General features: G+C 42.0%; 1 protein-coding gene and 1 non-coding gene across 4 annotated transcripts in view; one reads left to right on the top strand and one right to left on the bottom strand.

The window, feature by feature from the left end:
- The window catches only part of PEX5L (peroxisomal biogenesis factor 5 like), a 320,579-nt gene that overhangs the window by 276,549 nt on the left and 19,226 nt on the right, over nucleotides 1-24,804 (bottom strand). The window lies entirely within an intron of this gene.
- LOC119937772 lies at nucleotides 22,179-22,316 on the top strand. The gene has a single exon (XR_005454208.1). It is a non-coding gene; the product is annotated as a small nucleolar RNA SNORA7 (small nucleolar RNA).

Below are 24,804 nucleotides of genomic sequence, written 5' to 3'. Positions count from 1 at the left end.
GTGCCACCCCCTCGACTTGCACTTCTGACCCTATTCCCTCTCACTTTTTAAAGACTCTCACCCCTTCCTTCTTCCCCTCCTTAACTTCCATCTTCAACTGCTCACTCTCCAATGTCTTCTTCCCCTCTGCCTTCAAACATGCCCACGCCTCCCCCATCCTAAAAGAAACCCTTTTTTGATCCCACAGCCCCCTGCAGTTATCTCCCCATTCTCACTCCTACCCTTCCTTTCCAAACTCCTGGAGTCTTTTACCCTCACTGCCTCGAATTCCTCTTCTCCAACTCTCTCCTGGACCCCCTCCAATCTGGTTTCCATCCCCTCCACTCCATTGAAACTACCCTCTCAAAGGTCACCACTGACCTCCTTCTTGCCAAATCCAACAGCTCCTACTCTGTCCTAATCCTCCTCGACCCCTCAGCTGCCTTTGACACTGTCGACCATCCTCTTTCTTCTCAACACGTTATCCAGCCTTGGCTTCACAGACTCTGTCCTCTCCTGGTTCTCCTCTTATCTCTCTGGCCATTCATTCTCAGCCTTCTTTGTGGGTCCTCCTCCCCCTCCCATCCTCTAACTCTAGGGGTTCCTCAAGGGTCAGTTCTTGGTCCCCTTCTGTTCTCCATCTATACTCACTCCTTTGGTGAACTCATTCACTCCCACAGCTTCAACTACTACCTCTACATGGATGATACCCAAATCTATATCTCCTCCCCCGTTCTTTCTCCCTTCCTCTAGGTTCACATATTCCCCTGCCTTCAAGACATCTCCACCTGGATGTCCACCCACCACCTTCAACTGAACAAGACTAAACTCCTTATCTTCCCTCCCAAACCCTGTCCTCTCCCTGACTTTCCCATCACTGTGGATGGCACTAACATCCTTCCTGTCTCATAAGCAGCGTGGCTCAGTGGAAAGAGCACGGGCTTTGGAGTCAGAGGTGATGGGATCGAATCCCGGCTCCGCCAAATGTCTGCTGTGTGATGTTGGGCAAGTCACTTAACTTCTCAGAGCCTCAGTTACCTCATCTATAAAATGGGGAGGATGACTGTGAGCCCCAAGCGGGACAATCTGATCAACCTGTATCCCCCCAGTACTTAGAACAGTGCTTTGCACATAGTAAGCGCTTAACAAATGCCATTATTATTATTATTATTATTATAAGCCCACAACCTTGGTGTCATCCTTGACTCCGCTCTCTCATTCACCCCACATATCCAATCCGTCACCAAGACCTGCCGGTCTCACCTTCACAACATTGCCAAGATCCTCCCTTTCCTCTCCATCCAAACCGCTACCTTGTTAGTACAATCATTCATCCTATCCTGTTGATGATTACTGCATCAGCATCCTTTCTGATCTCCCAACCTCCTGTCTCTCCCCACTTCAGTCTCTACTTCACTGTGCTGCCCAGATTATCTTTCTACAGAAACTCTCTGGGCATGTCTCCCCCCACCTCAAAAATCTCCAGTTGTTGCCTATCAACCTCCACATCAAGCAAAAATTCCTCACTATTGTCTTCAAAGCTCTCCATCACCTTGCCCCTCTTACCTCACCTCCCTTTTCTCATTCTTCAGCCCAGCCCACATACTCCGTTCCTCTGGTACTAACCTCCTCACTGGGCCTCGTTCTCACCTGTCCCACCGTCGACCCCTGTCCCATGCCCTACCTCTGGCCTGGAATGCTCTCCCTCCTCAAATCCACCAAACTAGCACACTTCCCCCTTTCGAAGCCCTACTGAAAGCTCAACTCCTCCAGGAGGCCTTCCTAGACTAAGCCCCCCTTTTCCTCTGCTTCTCCTCCCCTCACCATTGTCCCCACTCCCTCCCTCTCCTCTACACACCCCCTGCCCCACAGCACTTGTGTATATTTGTACATATTTATTATTCTATTTTATTAATGATGTGCATATATCTATAATTTTATTTACTTATATTGATGCCATTGATGCCTGTTTACATGTTTTGATGTCTGTCTCCCCCCCTTCTAGACTGTGAGCCCATTGTTGGGCAGAGATTGCCTCTATTTGTTGCTGAATTGTACTTTCCAAGTGCTTAGTACAGTGTTCTGCACACAGTAAGCGGTCAGTAAATACTATTGAATGAATGAATGATTGAATAAATACCATAAAAAAGGAGAGTGAGAAACAGTGTGGCTTAGTGGGAAGAACACTAGCGTGGGAGTCAGAGTACTTGGGTTCTAATCCAGGCTCCACCACTTACTGGCTGCTGAACCTTATGGAAGTCACTTAAATTCCCTGTACCTTAGTTTCCTCATCTGTAAAATGGGGATTCATTCATTCGTATTTATTGAGCACTTACTGTGTGCAGAGCACTGCACTAAGCACTTGAGAAGTACAAATCAGCAACATCTAGAGACGGTCCCTACCCAACAATGGGCTCACAGTCTAGAAGGGGGAGACAGACAACAAAATGAAACAAGTAGACAGGTGTCCATACTATTAAAATAAATAGAAGTATAGCTATATACACATTATTAATATAATAAATATAGTAAATATGTACAAATAAAACAAATACAGTAATAAATTCATTACCTGTTCTCCCTTCTACTTAGACTGTGATTCCCCCCTGCAACCTTCCTGCCCCCCCGCAATGAGAAGGTGGTCAGTGTAAAACTTTCTAAATTAATTTCTCCCAAGTTTGGTAAGGTAGTTTTTGAAATATTTCAGTTATACATATTTTGGTATTCCACTGCAAAATGCAATACCCAGATTTTTTTCTTTATGCTTATACTTGTTTGGGTATATTTCTGGTCAGAGAAATAGACTATCTATTAAAATTGGCATTTCAAAATTGGCCATTCATTCATTCAATCATATTTATTGAGTGCTTACTGTGTGCAGAGCACTGTACTAAGCACTTGGGAAGTACAAATCGGCAATATATAGAGACGATCCCTACCCAACAACGGGCTCACAGTCTAGAAGGGGGAGACAGACAACAAAATAAAACAAGTAGACAGGTGTCAATACTATCAGAATAAATAGAAGTATAGCTATATACACATCATTAATAAAATAAATATAGTAAATATGTACAAATAAAATAAATACAGTAATAAATTCATTACCTGTTCTCCTTTCTACTTAGACTGTGATTCCCCCCTGCAACCTCCCCACCACCGCCACCCACCATGAGAAGGTGGTCAGTGTAAAACTTTCTAAATTAATTTTCCCAAGTTTGGTAAGGTAGTTTTTGACATGTTTTCATTTATACATTTTTTGGTATTCCATTGCAAAATGCAATTCGCAGATTTTTTTCTTTATGTTTATTCTTGTTTGGGTATATTTCTGGTCAGACAAATGGAATATCTATTAAAATTGGCATTTCAAAGTTGTCCATTCATTCATTCAATCATATTTCTTGAGTGCTTACTGTGTGCAGAGCACTGTACTAAGCGCTTGGGAAGTTCAAGTTGGCAACATATAAAGACGGTCCCTACCCAACAACGGGCTCAGAGTCTAGAAGGGGGAGACAGACAACAAAACAAAACGTGTCCTCTCCAGCTGGGAAACAATCCTATGTCCGTTTGACAGTGAATTATATGGCTGCAAGATTTTACCTTAAGAGTCTCAGACTAAATTCTGGAAGCTGTCATGAGTGCATATGATTTGATAAGATTAAGCCTAATCTCTGGCAGAAATAAACCTTTGCAGGAGGACAGTTAATGAAGCATGGCTTCACCTACTGTATTAGCAAACCAGCTCCTAAAGGGCAGGGATCGTATCTCCCAATTCTTTTGTTCTCTCTGCTTAATGTACTCAATAAACACATTGACTGATTGCTTGGGAAAAGGAAATGTGTTTATAAAAAAGAGACCGTTTTCATGGCGTGGACTGACATGCCTTGTTTCACCATTTTCCCATGTCATGACGCATGCCAAAGACTAAATCTTAGGGATATGCTAGTTTTGCAGTGAAGATACGGTTGCATTAGCTTCATCATACCCAAGTACCTAACAAGGCTATTTATTCATTTATTAATGGCAATAAAAACTCTCATTCATTCAATCATATTTATGAGTGCTTATTGTGTGCAGAGCACTGTACTAAGCGCTTGGGAAGTACAAGTCGGCAACATTTAGAGACGGTCCCTACCCAACAACAGGCTCACAGTCTAGAAGACTCATACACCATTCTTTCCTTGAACACTGCACTTCATTCATTCAGCCAGTCACATTTATTGAATGCTTACTGTGTGCAGAGTGTGGTACTAAGCGCTTAGGAGAGTACAATATACCAGTGAATAGACACAATCCCTGCCTCCAACAAACTTTTATTGCTTATGGGATCTATATTTCAATTTTGAGTAAAAAAGGTCTATAATTACTAATCTTCCCTATTAACTATAGTCTATGTCCTTGTAATTTTCTCATTAACTGAATTTCCATTCATAGCAAGATTTCACATGCCCCACAACCCCCTACGCCTCTTGTATTAATTGATTATTATTGTTGGACAGGGATATTTCATTTCTTTATCCTGTACTCCAAGGACCTAGTACAGAGCACCACTCCAAATAAGTGCTCAATAAATACTACTACTACCTTCAACACAGTAATGAAGACACTTTGGAGAAGGGAAATATTATATCTATAGTCTAAAATCTCCATTGCCAATCGTCACCTTTCTGGAAGTGTTTAAGGAACTGGAGAGGAAGATAATTTGAATGGGAACAGGAAGGATGTTCTCTGAATATAAACATCTTTCCCAAATGGGTCAAACTAGTGATTATTACTCCTTGTAACACATACCTTCAGATCACTTTTGGAGGCTTGGTTTCATTCACAGCCTATGAAACTCTCAATTTTAACAATTTGATCCTGAATTAATCATTAGTTAAGCGCTTACTGGATGCCAAAGCATTATATACGTATGTACAGAAGCAGTGTGGCTCAGTGGAAAGAATGCGGGCTTGGGGGTCAGAGGTCATGGGTTCTAATCCTGGCTCTGCCACATCAGCTGTGTGACTTTGGGCAAGTCACTTCACTTCTCTGTGCCTCAGTGACCTCATCTGTAAAATGGGGATTAAGACTTTGAGCCCCGTGTGGGACAACCTGATTACCTTGTATCTCCCCTAGTACTTAGAACAGTGCTTGGCACATCCTTCTAGACTGTGAGCCCACTGTTGGGTAGGGACCGTCTCTATATGTTGCCAACTTGTACTTCCCAAGTGCTTAGTACAGTGCTCTGCACACAGTAAGTGCTCAATAAATATGATTGAATGAATGAATAGTAAGCACTTAATAATACCAAAAATATAATCATTATATTTATAATTATAATTATATTTATTTTTATTAATGATGTATATATATAATTCTATTTATTTCTAATAATGCTACTGATGCCTGTTTAGATGTTTTGATGTCTGTCTCCTCCTATTTCTAGACTGTGAGCCCATTGTGGGCAGGGATTGTCTCTATTTGTTGCTGAATTGTACTTCCCAAGCACTTAGTACAGTGCTCTGTAAACAGTAAGTGCTCAATAAATACGATTGAACGAATGAATTATGTTAAGTACTGGGGCACATACAAGTCCCCATCCCACACAGGTTCAAAAATCTTTGGTTTGGTTTAAAGTGGGCCTTATCAGCGAGCACAGAAGTACAAGCTTCAATTCTAACATGCTCTTTCCCATGATCATTGAATTTCTTGGTTTCACAGCTCCCAAATATTCTACAAGTGACATTTGCTCCCACATTCCTTTCATTAGTTTGCAGAGGCAGCATGGCTCAGTGGAAAGAGCCGGGGCTTGGGAGTCAGAGGTCATGGGTTCTAAACGCAGCTTAGATTGTCAGCTGTGTGACTTTGGGTAAGTCACTTCACTTCTCTATGCCTCAGTTCCCTCATCTGTGAAATGGGGATTAAGACTGTGAGCCCCCCGTGGGACAACCTGATTAACTTGTATCTACCCCAGCGCTTAGGTCAGTGCTTGGCACATAGTAAGTGCTTAACAAATGTTATTATTATTATTATTTGGTCTCTATTTGAATCATATTTTCTTATAATGCTTTCCCTTCCATTTACATATCCCCTTCGCTAGCTAACATGATGAATCTAAAATGGATGTTTTCTAAATGCTTTTTTTAAATCAGAGATCATTCTCATTCCCTCTGTGATCTATATGACAATTACTAATACATTTTACAACTTCAATAATGTTCTTTCTTTGTGTATCTCTTGGCAACTGACTTTCCACCTGAGTCATTTACCAGCATCATTCTGTCCTGAGAGTCAGTGGTTTTTTTTTTTTTAAATCTACCACTTTGTGTTCACCATCTTCTAATGGTGCAACAATATATTATTGAGACCGAGCAAGAGATTAGGTATGAAGACACCATCCATTTGCTGCAGAAAACCAATTAACCCTGAAAGAGTAGTTTTGAGAATCGGCTACCCCAGAAAGTTAGTTGGCATTTGCAGAATTTGAACTCTCCTGTTAAATCTCAAGCTGTAGCAAGTCTAATAGAATCGCAAGAAATGAAGCACCCTGAGAGTGGGGGATGGTTGTTTCTTCTGCTTTGCTGATGCTGACAGAAAGCCTCTAAATCCTCTTTGTGACTCAGCCTTCCAGAGCAGGTGGCTTCTTTACCTGCAAATAGGTCAATTTGCAAAAACTATAAAGAGGGTGGAAGTATAGGTTGTAAGAGAGGAAAACAGTGGCTCTATCCTACAGGGTTGAAAGCAACTATAATGAATTGACTAGGGTGTTGAAGGATAATAATAATAATAATTATGATGGCATTTATTAAGCGCTTATTACGTGCAAAGCACTGTTCTAAGTGCTGGGGGAGTTACAAGGTGATCAGGTTGTCCCACTGGGGGTTCACAGTCTTCATCCCCATTTTACAGATGAGGAAACAGAGGCCCAGAGAAGTTAAATGACTTGCCCAAAGTCACACAACTGACAATTGGCAGAGGGGGGATTTGAACCCATGACCTCCGACTCCAAAGCGCGTGCTCTTTCCACTGAGCCACGCTGCTTCTCAAGTAGTGACAGTTGTATTTTTAAAGTGCTTACTAGGTGCCAGGCTCTGTACTAAGCGCTGGGGTGGATACAAGAAAATCCGGTCGGACCCAGTCCCTGTCCCTTGTGGGGCTCGGTCTCAACCCTCATCTTGCAGATGAGGTAATAATAATAATAATAATAATGGCATTTATTAAGCGCTTACTATGTGCAAAGGATGTCTTATGCTCTTTTATGAACATCATTTTCAGGGTAGTAATGTCCTGAAAACATCTTTTGGATGGCTCCAAGAAAGAAATTCAGTGGTATTTACTGAGCGCTTACTGTGTGCAAAGTACCGTATTAAGCACTTAGGAGATGGTAGAATAACAAACGGACACATTCCTGCCCATCATGAGCTCACAGTCTAGAGGGGGAGTCAGACATTTATCTAAATAGATGAATAAATAAATGAATAAATTACAGATAAATACTTATATGGGCAGTGATCTGGTTCTTGGATGAATTCCTCCCAGGCAGTCCAGTTAGATTCCATCCAGGCTCCTTCGCCCCACCTCTTCCCACCTTTTGGTGTCAGATCCAGGAGGTGCATCTCAATAATAATAGTAATAATAATAGTGCTGGCATTTATTAAGCGCTTACTATGTGCAAAGCACTGTTCTAAGCGCTGGGGAGGTTACAAGGTGATCAGGTTGTCCCATGTGGGGCTCACAGTCTTAATCCCCATTTTACAGATGAGGTAACTGAGGCCCAGAGAAGTGAAGTGACTTGCCCAAAGTCACGCAGCTGACAACTGGCAGAGCCGGGATTTGAACCCACGACCTCTGACTCCAAAGCCCGGGCTCTTTCCACTGAGCCATGCAGATGTCCCCACCAAACAGATCAAGCCTAGAGGAATCAATCAGGGAAAGCGGCCTGTGGGCGGCCCATGAAACAGTGTGTTGTTCGATGAAATATAATAAACTCACGGTTGGATTGGTACACTTGTCATGTACCCCTCCTGCACTATTCTTACTTTCCAGTTAATAATAATGGCATTTGTTAAGCACTTACTATGTGCAAAGCACTGTTCTAACTGCTGGAGGGGATACAAGATGATCAGATTGTCCCACGTGGGGCTCACAGTCAATCCCCATTTTACAGATGAGGTAACTGAGGCTCATAGAAGTTAAGTGACTTGACCAAGGTCACACAGCAGACATGTGGCGGAGCCAGGATTCGAACCCATGACCTCTGACTCCAAAGCCCGTGCTCTTTCCACTGAGCCACGCTGCTTTTCTGTTGTGATCTTCTTGATATGCTTGCTGCCTGTCACCTGGAAGTCTAAATATTAGCTTTGATTTTTCCTCTCCTCCTCCCCATCACCCCCGCCCTACCTCCTTCCCCTCCCCACAGCACCTGTCTATATGTTTGTACAGATTTATTACTCTATTCATTTTACTTGTACATATTTACAATTCTATTTATTTTGTTAATGATGTGCATTTAGCTTTGTTCTGACGACTTGACACCTGTCCACGTGTTTTGTTTTGTTGTCTGTCTCCCCCTTCTAGACTGTAATCCCATTGTTGAGTAGGGACCATCTCTATTCATTCATTTAATCGTATTTATTGAGCGCTTACTGTGTGCAGAGCACTGTACTAAGCACTTGGGAAGTACAAGTTGGCAACATACAGCAATGGTCCCTACCCAACAGTGCTTCCCAAGCGCTTAGTACAGTGCTCTGCACACAGTAAGCGCTCAATAAATCTGATTGGACGAATGAATGAATGAACTAATCAATTGGTGGGGTACACTGTACTAGGCACCTTGGAAATACAGAATAATGAAGCGACACAATCCCTGCCCCTGTGTAATAATAATAATGATGGCATTTATCAAGCGCTTACAATGTGCAAAGCACTGTTCTAAGCGCTGGAGCTTATAGAATTTACTAGTTTACCAAGCTACTAATAGTATTTGACGTTGGTTTGGCTGGTTATTTCAGAATCGGACGGTGATCATTTTGTCCATTCTTTACCACCTAGGGATTGAAGAATAACCCACACTTGCTCAATGTAGGTGAAGTAGTGCTTGAGGAAGTAAAAGGGAATCAGTAATGCAATACTGATCCTCTGGGAAGCTCTTCAAATTTCTAAGAGCATCATTGAAAGTCCTTGAACCACTCATACAAGAGCTTCTAACTGCTGATGAGTGTACTCACAAAGCACATACATGAAAACACATGCAGATGATAATGAACCACTCTTCAGAATCAGCAGTGTCCTATGGACTGATAATTAATTTGAAGAAATTCAAGGTCACGCATTGAGCTGCATACACCCGGACAACTCCATACAAAGCCACCAAACTCTCTCAGTGACACAGGATGCTGCGGCTAGATTATGTTATCTAGGCAGCACATCATCCTGTGATGAAGAATGGATATAGATAACTCAATCGAGAAGGCCAGTCTGTCCATGAGAGGCTGACGTGGTGTCAAATTAAGATGAAACTGAACACTTGAAGAGTTCAACTGTTTGTGAGACTTGTACTTAACACAGATACTTCTGTGGATTTGACTTCTATGGACACTTTACAATACTTCTTCTGCTGTACTTAACATCAAGACGAAAATCAAGATGCTCCCAAGAACTCAGCCAGCCTACTATGGCTTAGTGAGGTGACTAAGCCAGCCGTCAGAAGGACTAATCCAGCTCCGCCACATGTCTCCTGTGCAACGTACCTTCTAAGTGCCTCAGTCACCTCATCTGTACAATGAGGATTAAGAGTGTGAGCCCCATGTGGGACAGGGACTGTGTCCAACCTGATTAACTTGTATCTACCCCAGTGCTTAGAATAGTGCTTGGCACATAGTAAGCACTTAACAAATACTGTAATTATTATTATTATTATTGTTATTTTTACTCCTACCCTAGAAACAATGCTTGTTTGATCCCAATCTTGTTGGAGGGATATGTAAGGAGAATGGATGACAGGAAGGAAACACAAACAGAGGTTGTACGATGAGCGAAATGACGTAAACAATCATCAAAACCTCAAATAATGAGTAAAGGTGGGAGGACCACAGAGGACATACCAGACAGAGTGCAGTGTTAAGCTCTTAGTACAGTGCTAAGCACTTAGTACAATGCTCTGCACACAGTAAACGCTGAATAAATATGATTGAATGAATGAATGTATGACAGCAATTACAGTTGGGGTGATAGAGGCCTGGAAGAATTGTCACAGATAAAGGGAGATGGTTATGCAGCTGTGCAGAAAGAGACAATCTTTACATGCCCAGCAATCTGGAAGAGACTGAAGTTATTGACTGGTCAACCAGTCATATATCTTCATTGATCAAAGTTTCACTATCAATAGTTTTATAGTTCATCAGCTACTATGGCTTCAACTATTATGGGGGTGACACCCAAATCTCCATCAGGAAGTCCAGATCTCTACCCTCTGCCATATAAGCATTTCTCCAGCCTTTACAACTTCTCTAGGTAGCTGTCTCACTTGCATCTCAGGCTCAATGTGCCTGAAACTGAACTTTTTAATGGTATTTTTTAAGCACTTACTATGTATCAAACACTGTTCTAAACCCTGGGGTAGATAAGAGTTAATTAGGTTGGACACAGTCCCTGTCCCACATGGGGCAATCTAAGAGGGAGGGGGAACAGGAGAACTGAACTCCCTTTTAGACTATGAGCCCACTGTTGGGTAGGGACTGTCTCTGTATGTTGCCAACTTGTACTTCCCAAGCGCTTAGTACAGTGCTCTGCACACAGTAAGCGCTCAATAAATACGATTGATGATGATGATGTTGAACTGAGGCACAGATAACTTCTCATCTGCCCTCGCAGATTCTCTCCTTCACCTAACTTAACACAAACTATCTCCCCATCTCTCAAACTGGCCACCATGACATTTTCCTCGACTCCTCCCTCTCTTTCAAGCCCTGTATTCTGTCTGTTGCCAAATCCCATCATTGCTAGTTTTCCCCGCACAGAATTTCCAGGATCCAACCTTTTCCCTCCATTCAAATGGCCACAACACTTATTTATTCCTTTATTATTCATCTTAATTACTGATTCAGTCTTTTTCACTGGTCACCCTGCCTATTTCTAAAATGTCCTTCTGCACGTCTCCCACTCCTCAAATGATTTTCCATTCTTCATCTCAAGCAGACTGATATATGATGATCGCTTAGGTGATGTTAGAGAAAATTGCATACAGGAATATAAATAACTTTGGATAGGCTCTTGCAAATCAAATCTATTCCCACATCTTAAATCTCAGTATTATTTTGTCTGCAGTTAGGAGCAAATAATCTTTTCTTGTGATTGATAGAAAAGTAAACTAACAGCCATAAGTAGGAGAAATAACAAAAGCCCACACTGTCACAAAGAAAAATCTGACTGTGGAGTTGTCAACTATGAATCAGGTCTTAACTTATTTCCAAGAAATTGATGAAAGTCTTTAAAGAGTGGATAAGGCAGACGAAAAAAATGGAGGAGACCCTGAAAGCGTCTGGAAATGCTTCTGGGAAAAAAACAACTGGAGAGGACTGATTTAAGAAAAAAGATAAACAAGCACACCCTGGAGAACTTCTGCAAAAGTCTAGAGGAAGACTCAAGGAGGAGCAATTACAAAGAAATAAATAAAAAGAAAAAAAGAAACTTACAGGAGATGAACCTTGGAGACAAAAAACAACAATGAAAAAAGGTCTTGTAAGCCTCTGAACAGAAGGGACAAAACCTAATACCTAATTTGACACCTTGATTTGATTTAAAGAGCAAAGTAAGTGGAGTCAAAAGGTATACAGGCCATCTATCCCACTATTATTATTGAGAGATGTGACCTCAAATCAATCAATGACTTTTATTGTCATTGTACAGTGCACAGCACTGTACTAAATGCTTGGGAGAGTAAAATACAGCATAGTCGGCAGACGTGCTCTCTGTCCACAAGGAAAGCACACTGGGCAGAGCTGCTCACCATCAGAGGACCTATCTAGACCCCAGATGGCCCAAACATCAACTAGGGAATCTGAAGTCTACAGCTCAGCTCCCAAGGACCACAGCTGCCTTAAGGATCACTCCAGACCAGTGGCTCCAAGAATCCCAGAAGTCAGAGGCTAAGCCCCTACTTGGTTCCTAGCCATTCTCTTCTCCAATTAATATGTGGCCTGGCTGAAGGAGACTCACTCTGGAGGGTGAAAGGAAAGCACCCACCTATATGCCAAAGTATATATGTAGGCTCGCAGCATTTCTCAAACTGAGCTGAAAATCCTCTTGAAAAGAATAGTGATGGTCACACGAATCTGGAAGAAATTGCCAAGCTGGACACCAAATAACCAGAGCTCTGCTACCTGGGAGATACAGTGGCCCTTCCCTCAAAACATTCTGTTCTACCAGCACAGGGAGAAGGCTACAGCATGAGGCCTTCTCAGGCTTTGAAATAGCAGCTGTGACAACCGTGACTGTTGGACTCTGAACTGTGGAAAACCTGAAACTGTTCCTCAAGCCACAGTATTCTGTCAACTGCTGACTTGTACATCCCAAGCGCTTAGTAAAGTGCTCTGCACACAGGAAGCACTCAATAAATACGATTGTATAAATGAATGAATCAATCAGAGAAGCAGTGTGGTCTAGTGGAAAGAGCGTGGGCCTGGGAGTCAGAGGACCTGGGTTCTGTTCCTGGCTCTGCCAATTTGCTGTGTGACCTGGGGCAAGTCACTTAACTTCTTTTGCCTCAGTTACCTCAACTGTGAAATGGGGATTAAATCCTACTTACTGTGAGCTCTATGTGGGACAGAGACTGTGTCCATCCTGATAAACTTGTATCTACCCCAGAGCTTAAAACAGTGTTTGACCACATCATAAATGGTTACAAAATGCCATAAAAAATCGGTTATATTTATTGAGCACTTACTATGTGCAGAACATGGTACTAAGCTCTTGGGAGAGTACAGTACAATAGAGTTGATAGGCACGTTCCCTGCATCAGGCAGAAACTCCTCACCCTGGGCTTCATGGCTCTCCATCACCTCGCCCCCTCCTACCTCACCTCCCTTCTCTCCTTCTCCAGCCCAGCCCGCACCCTCCGCGCCTCTGCCACTAATCTCCTCACCATACCTCGTTCTCGCTTGTCCCGCCGTCGACCCCCGGCCCACGTCATCCCCCTGGCCTGAAATGCCCTCCCTCCCCACATCCGCCAAGCTAGCTCTCTTCCTCCCTTCAAGGTCCTACTGAGAGCTCACCTCCTCCAGGAGGCCTTCCCAGACTGAGACCCCTCCTTCCTCTCCCCCTCCTCCCCCTTTCCATCCCCCCCACCTTAACTCCTTCCCTTCCCCACAGCACCTGTATATATGTATATATATTTGTCCGTATTTATTACTCTATTTATTTACTTTGCTTGTACATATCTATTCTATTTATTTTATTTTGTTAATATGTTTGGTTTTGTTCTCTGTCTTCCCCTTCTAGACTGTGAGCCCACTGTTGGGTAGGGACCGTCTCTTTATGTTGTCAACTTGTACTTCCCAAACGCTTAGTACAGTGCTCTGCACACAGTAAGCACTCAATAAATACGATTGATTGATTGACACCTGAAATTCAAGCTGAAAAGAATCACTGCTAGTTTTCATTTTTATCAATCTTGCAAATTTGCCTAGCAGGAGAGAATTACATAACCTGAAATGATATAATCCGTAAAAGACTTTCTAGACTGTGAGCCCACTGTTGGGTAGGGACCATCTCTATATGTTGCCAACTTGTACTTCCCAAGCACTTAGTACAGTGCTCTGCACACAGTAAGTGCTCAATAAATATGATTGAATGAATGAAAAGACTTTATCCATCACCTTCATGGTAGTCCCTTCACCCCCTCGTTTAGTAAACCTCTATCTTTCAGATTAATGAGACAGCTGTTAATTAATGTTTCCATATTCTACTCTGTTAAGCTAGGTATAGAGGAGTTTCAAGTAGCTTATACGTATTTTACCAAGTAACTTCTCAAATTGTCCAGCTGTTTTTCCCGAAGCAGTAGCACTCTCTGTCCGAGACAAAAATCAGCCTTTGCGTATCTTCACCGTTTAGATCATTTGGGAAGATTAGATTCACTTACCTTATACTAGGACTTATGGGGGATGAAAAGGCATCCTGAGCAAGGATTTGTCCTCATGAGCAGGGGGACGGGAGGAGAGACTGTTTAAGGAGGGGAAGTTCAGCCCTCAAGCCTTTCCTGGGTCCCTTCCATCCACGTTATGCAGCAATTGTGATCACAAGAAATATACTACTGCCATCTCTCCCCCAGAGACACTCTGGAAACCCTGAGGGTTGCTGCCCTTTCCCTCAAGTCACTCGAGAAGCCCAGGGATACTGTGTATCCTGTGCTAACCACATAAACCTGACACTCTTCAAGATTTGCATGTCCTGGGCAGCTGTACCTTGAGAGAGCCCTGCCTATTATCCATTTCTCATTAAACTTTCCTTATTTTCACAGACCCATCGTGATGTGATAGTGTGATGGAAATACAGCCAAATGTTGAGGATTCCATGGCCATGAAGCAAAGCAACCCAATTTGCCTCATGATGCTATTCAAAGGAGACAATTTTCTCCAATGCTCAGCAAGAGCTACCAACAGTTCTCCGGCGGTCTTTCTGCCACTCTAATGGCAGTTCCTCTTGCTAGCTCATCTCCAGCCCAGCAACAATGATCAATAGCGAACTTCCATATAAATCAACGTTTATTTTTATAAAATGAAATACGGCAGACTAAGACTAAATGCAGGACATACAAGATGGGTAAACAGATGGCGAGAGGGCATGATTATTTCATCGTGTAGCATTTTTTAAAGTGATCTCAGTCAGGCTGCCAAACTATGTGAGATGTCAATTTAAAAATGTGTCTTGGCATTCACATTTTCCTCTGGGTAGACTTCTGGGAAAGGAGCATTATGTATGGATAGAGTGGGAAGGATGGTAAGTTTTGGCCAATTTTCAGTCAGATAAGGCACCAAACCCCAACAAAATAAAAAGCCTTCTGTTTGTTATTGTAATAATAATAATATTTGTTAAGCACTCTAGGTCCCAATCGATTCACTGTACCTCAATCTCATCCCTCTCATCACCGACTCCTGGCCCCCATCCTGTCTCTGGCCCAGAAAGGCCCCCCCACTTCATAGCCAACAGATGATAACTCTTCCCACCTTCAAAGCCTTATTAAAATCACATCTCCTCCAAGAGGCCTTCCCTGACTAAGCCCTCATTTCCTCTTCCACTCTCTTCCAGTTTCATCTTTTCATTTGGATTTGTATCTTTTATTCAACCCACCCTCAGCCCCATAGCACCTATTTACATATCTGTAATTTATTTGTTTAAATTAATGTCTGTCGCTCCCGCTAAACTGTAAACTGTGAGCCCATTGTTGGGTAGGGACCGTCTCTACATGTTGCCAACTTGTACATCCCAAGTGCTTAGTACAGTGCTCTGCACACAGTAAGAGCTCAATAAATACGATTGAATGAATGAATGAATGAATCGAGGGCAGGGAACGTGTGTGTACCAACATGTTATACTGACTGCAATCAGTGGTATTTGAGTGTTTACTGGGTACAGAGTACTATAATAAGTGCTTGGGAGAGTTAGTAGACATGTTCCTTGCCCACAGTAACAATGACGACATTTACTAAGTGCTTACTATGTGCAAAGCACTGTTCTAAGCGCTGGGGAGGTTACAAGGTAATCAAGTTGTCCCCTGGGGGCTCACAGTCTTAATCCCCATTTTACAGATGAGGTAACTGAGGCCCAGAGAAGTTAAGTGACTTGCCCAAAGTCACACAGCTGACAATTGGCAGAGCCAGGATTTGAACCCATGACCTCTGACTCCAAAGCCCGGGCTCTTTCCACTGAGCCATGCTGCTTCTCAGAGCTCATAGTCTAGAGGAGGAGCTTAGGGTGTTCTGTGAATTCTGTTACTCTATTCTTAAATCATTATGGTATTTGTTAAGCATTTACCATATGCAATCACTCTAAGTGCTGGGGTGGGTACAAGTTAATCGAGTCAGTCATAGTTTCTGTCCCCACGGGGCTCACAAGATAAGTAGGAAGGAGATACCTGGTATTGAATCCCTATTTTGCAGTTGAAGAAACTGAAGCACAGAGAAGTTAACTGTCTTGCCCAAGCAAGTGGTAGAGCTATTATTAAAATCCAGATCTTTTAACTTTCAGGTCCATTGTCCTTATCACTAGGCTATTCTGCTTCCCTAAATAATAATAATAATAATGGCATTTATTAAGCGCTTGCTATGTGCAAAGCACTGTTCTAAGCACTGGGGAGGTTACAAAGTGATCAGGTTATCCCACGGGGGGCTCACAGTCTTAATCCCCGTTTTCCAGATGAAGGAACTGAGGCCCAGAGAAGTGAAGTGACTCACCCAAACTCATACAGCTGACAAGCGGCGGAGGCAGGGTTTGAACCCATGACCTCTGACTCCAGAGCTCGTGCTCTTTTCCATTGAGCCACGCTGCTTCTCATGCTTATCTTCTCACATGAGAGTATAAGCTCCTTTGGTGCTGGGCACAAGTCTCATATTTCTGTTGTACTTTTCCAAGTGCAATGCATTGCACTCAGTGTGCAACAAATACCATTACCAATACAATTACTAGTACAGTGCCTGGCACATAGTAAGTGCGTGCTTATCAAATACCACTAAAAAAATCATGGCTTTCTTCCAGAGTTCAACTTTCCCCATTCTCCAAAAGGGAATTTATAATTACTGATAACAGTAAATTTTGACCTGTACTTCTAGTTTCAACAGGATTTTTTTTTGATGTATGTATGTGTGTGTCGGGGTGGGGGGGGAGTGGTTCTTTTAATTTTATTTTTATTTGCAAGTACCAAAATTTGAATTAGTTGAGCTTTGACCCACTACAGCATTTAAGTGTCCTAATGCGCCAACTATTTCATCAATGGAAAAGGGGTGGGGAATGGGCTCCTCATGTCAATAAGAAATCCTCAAAGAAGATGATAAAAGAATGGAAAGAAATTATTGAAAAGCATTTTTACACACTTCCTCGGTAACATCAGAAATTTCTTGTAGATATTTTGGGTGTGAAGAAGAAACTTATTAATTGACTGGGGAATTAGTCTACCTAATTTTTAATCAGTAGACGATATCACCAGATAGATGAATGATGCAGAGATCTGGGAAAGTGGCTAGAAATTTTTCAGGTAGAAACCAAGAGAAACTATGCTACTTTTACTTTCAGGCTGTCATAACTAGAATCCCAAGAGCTTTTTTTAAATGGCTTAAAACACCCCATCTCTTCCATTTTCTTTCCTCTGAATGACTTATGTCTATCACCTTTGGAAGACCTGATTTGCTTTGTTTGTTTGTTTCTCAAAAGGAATAAGCCTTAAAGTTTATAATGACATGCACTGACCTGTATTAATCTGTGAGAAGTCAGTGATGATATTTATTTCTAAACTTTAAATCTAAGAATATTTAAAAACCTATTATGTCAGTCCACTTTTTTTTAGTGGTTGATTGGTTGAAATGTCTTTGAGTGTCTTTATTTTGATTTGCTATGTAACAAGTATCTAAGCACAAATATCTGTTTCTTTAGAAACTGAAGTGTAATTAATGTTCTGCCATCATACCATATAAATGAATGTTGTCTGTCTTGAAGAGAATTTATTAACATGGTCAGCATGGATCTCATTATCCTTTATTTTACATTTGCTGGTAAGAAATTAGTAAAATGGATATCAGTGAGGCAACCATTTTACTATTTATTACTGGGTTTGTTAACCACCTACTATGTGTGAAGCACTGTTCTAAGCACTGGGATAGATACATGTTAATAAAGTTGGACACATTCCCTGTCCTACATAATAATAATAACTGTGGTATTTGTTAAGTGTACTATGTGCCAGACACTGGAGTGGATACAAGCAAATCAGGTTGGACTCAGTCCCTGTCCCATGTGGGGCTCACACTCTCAACCCCTATTTTACAGTTGAGGGAACTGAGGCACAGAGAAGTGAAGTGACTAGCTTATGGTCACCCAACATTCATTCATTCGTTCAATCGCATTTATTGAGCACTTACTGTGTGCAGAGCACTGTACTAAGCGCTTGGGAAGTACAAGTAGACAAGTGACAGAGCGGGGATTAGAACCCATGACCTTCTGATTCCCAGGCCCATGCTCTATCCACTATGCCACACTACATGAGACTTACAGTCTAAATAGGAGGGAGGTGAAGGAACAATCCCCATTTTACAGTTGAAGAAACTGAGGCACCAAGAAAGAAGTTAAGTGACTTGCCCACAGTCACACTGCAAGCAATTGGCAAAGCTGGGATTAGAACCCAGGTCATCTGACTCGCGACCCTTTTTCTACAAGGCCATAATACTAATAATAATAATTATAGTATTTGTTAAGTGCTTACCATGTGCCAAGCACTGTTCTAAGCGCTAACATACTGTTTCTAGCCATGTTCCTCCATTACCCTGCTGCTACTGTCAGAGACAAAATACTGGGATGAACAGACTCAGTAATGGCATTTCTTATGTCCTTACTTAAAATTCAGGAGTCATTATTGTAATGGTTACTTAATACTCTACTGCATTGTGCAAATGAGGCTAGCTATAATGTAAGCCTGAACATTTTTATCACAGATATTTGAAAAGCTTTTATGAAAACTATGGATATCTTTGCTGCATTAAAACCTTTGAAGCAGAGTTGGAAAGTCTTCCTGGCATTATTGTAAAACTTCAGAGATATATATGTCAAAACTGTGCTTCACCCAGCAGCAGGGCCTTGCAGAAAGATCATGGGGCTGAGCCATGATGACCTAGATTCTAATACTCATTCTGCCATTTGCCTGTTGTGAGACCTTGGGGAAGTCACTTAACTTTGCTGTGCCTCAGTTTCCTCACAGTTCTTCTTCTCCCTATGACTGTGAGCCCCTTGTGGGAAATGGCTAAAGTTAATCTGCTTGCATTTTATCTAAGTCAGTGTGTAGTACACAACTTGATATATCCTAAGTGCTTAACAAATACCACAGTTATCATCTATCATGTTGAAGCAACCAATGCTATCAAAAATGAGGATGTCGTAGCAAATCTCAACAGGTAAACTGAATGATAACGAACTTAACTGCCCCTCTGTAACAAAAGGATGAAAGCATGGTGAAAACCATATGAAATGATAATCTGATTTATGAATAATTTTTGAAGCTGGCTGCTTGAAGTTTCAGTGATACTGCAAAAATGAATGAAATAAATTAACCCTTCCCACCAACCCTCCCGCCCCCCCTCCCACACACAAACACAGACAGCACCGGGAACTCGTCAAAGAGCATAGAGGCCAAAATTATATTTACCCTTAATTCAATCTTAATTTTCTCACTGACATTGGCAGAACAAGCAAAATGTGTGGCGATCCTATTAAGTGCTCAATAAATACAATTGAAGGAATGAATAAAGGGAACAAAGAATTGTCATTCAAACAGCACATTAGACAATTCTGCCTATATGGTAACTCCAGCCCTGAATGGTATTAAAACCCTGCTCTTCCTATATCTCAGTTTCCTTTCTCATCAAAGCTGCAGTACTAATCACCGCAGTGCAATCAGAAAAGAGATCTTAGAAAATCAAATGCATGGTATACATTTTAGCAACATCTGAAATGATTTGATCAACTCATTGAGAGGCCAGTAAGGTATTCTGACTAAAGCAAGTCCAATTAAATGTCACTGATTGATTAATTTTGCCTTTAAGGAGCCTCCAATTTTAAGAAAAGACTTAGGCAGAATACAAACATTCATGCATCTGTGGCCTATATTTAGAGCAAAGCATAGTCTCTAAAGTCACAACTTGAAATCAATATCCTTTTTAAACACATCAAAAATATGACAGTTTAAGATAGAAATAAAACTCAAACAGCTCCGATTTATTATGTTAGTCATTAAATGACACTGATGATGCTGATCTTCAATCTTTTTTTTTTGTATGGTTTTGGTTAAGCGCTTACTGTATGCCAGGCATTGGTCTAATCTCTGGGATAGATACAAAGTAATCAGGTTGGACACAGTCCATGTCCCACATGGGGTTTACAGTCATTCATTCATTCAGTTGTATTTATTGAGCATGTACTGTGTGCAGAGCACTGTACTAGGCTCTTGGGAAAGTCCAAAATAACAATAAACAGACAGATTCCCTGCCTTCAGCGAGTTTACAGTCTTAATCTCCTTACTTCAGATGAGTTAACTGAGGCCTAGAGAAGTGAAGTGAATTGCCCAGGGTCACACAGCAGACAAGTGGCAGAGCCGACAGTAGAACCCAGGTCCTTCTGACACCGAGGCCCGTGCTCTAGCCATTAGGCCATACTGCTTCTTTTTCAGCAGCAGCAACAACAAGCAACTCTAGCAGGGAGATGGGGGAGCAAAGTCTTTTCTATATGCTGACTTCCAGGCCAAGCATTGTAGGCTCCAATAATGGGATAGACAAACTGGGGAGGGATGAGACATGACCACATGAAAGCTACCTCTCAGACTCAATCCCTTTGAACTCTATCTCTGCCCTCTGTGTCCCAAATCAGGCTGGCCCAGGGTGTGACTGACCAGGTCATCCTCTCCTGCGGATAGTGCCTGGGATTTTTCTCTGGTGGCTTTCTGTCGGCTTGTTCTCGCAAGTAGAGATTAAAGTTCTGTGTTTTTTTAAAAGATCCTGAGATAGTTGGATGAAAGGTGCCATATAGCTGGATTAACATTTTGCAGTCTGTATGTGGAAAAGATACAATCATTTGTGGGGAAAAATGACTTCTCTGAAGAGTTTCTCAGGACAAGCCTTATAAAAAAATTATTATCTCTGTAATACTCTTCCAAGCAGGCCTGCTCCAAATGCCATTCCCACTACAATACATCACTATTCCTAGTCCCTTAGGCACAGTTATGGATTCATCTGTTTATTTTTAATCAATCGATCAATCAAGGAATCATATTTACTGAGCCCTTACTGTGCGTAGAGCATTGTACTCAGTGTTTGGAAGAGTACAACAAATAGTTGGAAGACACGTTTCCTGTGCCCAGTGAGCTTCCAGGCTAGCAGGGGAGACAGGTATTAATATAAATATATTACGCATATGTATATAAGTTCTGGGGGCAAAGGGAGAGGTGAATAAAGGATGAAAATCCAAGAGCAAGGGAATGTGGAAGGGAGTGAGAGAAGAGGAAATGAAGGCTTAGTTGGGGAAAGCCTCTTGGAGGAGATATGATTTTAAAAAAGGTTTTGAAGGTGGGGAGAGGGATTGTCTGTCAGTTATGAAGAGGGAGAGCATTCCAGGCCAGAGGTAGGATGTCGGGGAGAGGTCAGCAGTGAGATAGATGAGATTCAAGGTAAAGCGAGTAGGTTGGCATCAGAGGAACAAAGTGTGCGGTCTGGATTGTAGTAGAAAATGAGGAGGTAATGTGGGGGGGGGGGGGCAAGATGATTTAGAGATTTAAAGCCTGAGATAAGGAGTTTCTGATCGATGTTGAAGTGGATGGGCAACCACTGGAAGTTCTTGAGGAGTGGGGAAACATGGACTAAATGGTTTTGTAGAAAAATGAAGCAGGCAGCAGAATGAAGTATGGACTGAAGTGGGGAGAGACAGGAGGCAGGGAGGTCGAAAGGAGGCTGATGCAGGAATCAAGGTGGGATAGGATAAATGCTCAGATTAACATAGTCGAGGTTTGGATGGAGAGGAAAGAGCAGATTTTAGTGATGTTATGAAGATCAAAACAACAAGATTTGGTCACAGATCGAATATGTGGGTTGAATAAGAGGGATGAGTCAAGGATGATACCAAGACTATGGGCTTGTGAGACCAGGTTTTGTTAGGAACATAAGGGGTTCTGTTTTAGACACGTTTATGTTTCAGGTGTCTGCGGGACATTCAAGTAGAGGTGTCAGCAGATTTTCATCTAGAAATATCCTCAAGGCAGGATGAAATATAAGACTGCAGAGAGGGAGATAAATCAGGGCTCGGGATCCTAATTTTTAGTTACCCATTTATCTGCTTATCAAATAAGGCTGTCTATATCCTCCAGCTGACTGTAATCTCCTTCTGGACAGGGACTATGTGATTTACTTCAGCTGTACTTTTCCACTCCCATGTTTACCAACTCTACTGTATCATACTTTCCCAACTGCTTAATCCCCTTTTCAGGGTCACACCTGGAGAGTTCCCAGTACTCTACCAGTCTCGACTGCAGGAGGGAGAGTCAGGCAGAGGCATACCCATTCCATTCCTAGCTTGGGCAGTGGCTAGTGAGTGGAAGGCCATCTGCTAAAACTCAAAACTCACCTATGCTGGGCAGCAACGACATGGGAGAGAATCGAGGGTGAAGACTCAAGTTTACTGTGTGGAAGGAGGCAATGGTAAACCACTTCTGTATTTTTACCAAGAAAACTCTCTGTATACTCTACCAGAATGATTGCAGATGGAGATGACTGTGAGTCCATTGTGGGTAGGGACTGTCTCTATATGTTGCCAATTTGTACTTCCCAAGTGCTTTGTACAGTGCTCTGCACATAGTAAGCGCTCAATAAATACGATTGATGATGATGATGATGATGATGATGATGATGAGGCCTTCTGGGAGAGATGTGTCTGTGGAGTCGCTATGGGTCGAAGACGACAATGGCATAAGACAACTGCTTTATGTGGTGCTCTGTACCATAAATACCATTGATTGATGGAAAAAATACAATTGGTTGATTCAAATCAATCTAGACTGTAAGCTCTTTGTGGACAGAGAACGTCTCCCAACTCAGATGTATTGTACTCTCCCAAGTGCTTAAAATAGTCCTTTAGACTGTAAGCTCATTGTGGGAAGGGAACGTGTCTGCCGACTCTGTTATATTGTACTCTCTATTATTATTTTAAATTAATAAATACATTTATTCTATTTGTACGTATTTATTCTATTTATTTAATTTTGTTGATATGTTTTGTTTTGTTGTCTGTCTCCCCCTTCTAGACTGTGTGCCCGATGTTGGGTAGGGACAGTCTCTATATGTTGCCAACTTGTACTTCCCAAGCGCTTAGTACAGTGCTCTGCATACACTAAGCGCTCAATAAATACAATTGAATGAATGAATGAATACTCTCTCAAGTGCTTCAAACAGTGCTCTGCACACAGTAAGTGCTCAATCAGTATGATTGATTGCTCTGCACTTAGCACTCAATACATACCATTGATTTATGGAAAAAACACTACTGATTAATTGAAATACATCTAGACTATAAGCTAGCTGTGGGCAGGGGATGTGTCTACCAACTGTTACGTTGTAGTCTTGCAAATGCTTAGTACAACATTCTGCACACACTGTGTGCTCAAATATGATTGAAATGTGCATCCATGCTCTTTAATAGTAATGATGTGCATATATCTAGAATTTTATTTATCTATTTTGATGCTATTGATGCCTATCTCCTTGTTTCATGTTGTTGTCTGTCTCCCCCCTTCTAGACTGTGAGCACGTTGTTGGGTAGGAATTATCTCCATCAGTTACCGAAATGTACTCTCCAAGCACTTAGTACAGTAAGAGCTTAATAAATATGATCGAATGAATGAATGACGTTGATTGTTTGCTTACCTTCATTAGATTGTAAACTCCTAAAGGACAGAGAATAGTGCTGTGCCTGAAGAAAGAGCTCAATAAGTACTATTGAGAAAGCATGGCTTTAGATCCAACTTTTGAGAAAGATGTTGCCACAGTAAAAACCATGAAAAACTGGGCTAGAACCTGGATTTGATGACATTGTCTCAGAAAGCTGCATGCAAGGAGGAAAACTATTACATTTTTCCTTCAGTACTAAGACAACACTGCTAATTGAGTTTGGATCTATAAGCATGAGTGTCACTGAGATAAAATGCTTATTCTACTTCTGGGTAATGATAAAAATACTATTGATAACAATAACTATGGTATTGGTTAAGCATTCACTAAGTGACAAGCACTGGGGTAACTATAGCTAATCAGATCTGACACAGTTCCTATCCTATATGGGCCTCACAGTTTAAGTAGGAGAGAGGATTTGTATATACCCAGTGCTTAGAATGGTGCTTGACATATAGTAAGTATTTAACAAATATCATTTAATAAAGCAGATGTTGAATCTCCATTTTATGGATGAGGATAAGGCACAGGGAAGGTAAGTGACTTTCTCAAGGCCACACAGCAGGTAAGTAATGGAACTGGGATTAGAATCCATTACTGGATTACTAATTACTGGATTACTGCATCAGCCTCCTTTCTCATGTCCCATCCTCCTGCCTCTCCCCACTTCAGTCTATACTTCACTCTGCTGCCTGGATAATCTTTGTGCAGAAATGCTCTGGGCATGTCACTCCCCTCCTCAAAAATCTCCAGTGTCTGCCTGTCAATCTACAAATCAAGCAAAAACTCCTCACTCTCAGCTTTAAGGCTTTCCATCACCTTACCCCCTCCTACCTCACCTCCCTTCTCTCCTTCCACAGCCCAGTTCGCATCCTCCGCTCCTCTGTCGCTAACCTCCTCACTGTACCTTGTTCTCGCCTGTCCCACCGTCGACCCCTGGCCCACATCCTTCCCCAGGACTGGAATGCCCTCCCTCTGCACATCGGCAGCTCTCTTCCTCCATTCAAAGCCCTGCTGAGAGCTCACCTCCTCCAGGAGGCCTTCCCAGACTGAGCCCCCTTTTTCCTCTCCTCCCATCCCCCACCTCCTTCCCCTCCCCACAGCACTTGTATATGTATTTGTATAGATTTATTACTCTATTTTACTTGAACATATTTAC

This window comes from Tachyglossus aculeatus, chromosome 1 (assembly GCF_015852505.1).
Source record: "Tachyglossus aculeatus isolate mTacAcu1 chromosome 1, mTacAcu1.pri, whole genome shotgun sequence".
NCBI classification, from domain to species: Eukaryota; Metazoa; Chordata; class Mammalia; order Monotremata; family Tachyglossidae; genus Tachyglossus; species Tachyglossus aculeatus.
Note: the sequence above shows the minus strand (reverse complement) of the source record. Positions and strands in the feature narration are given on the sequence as shown.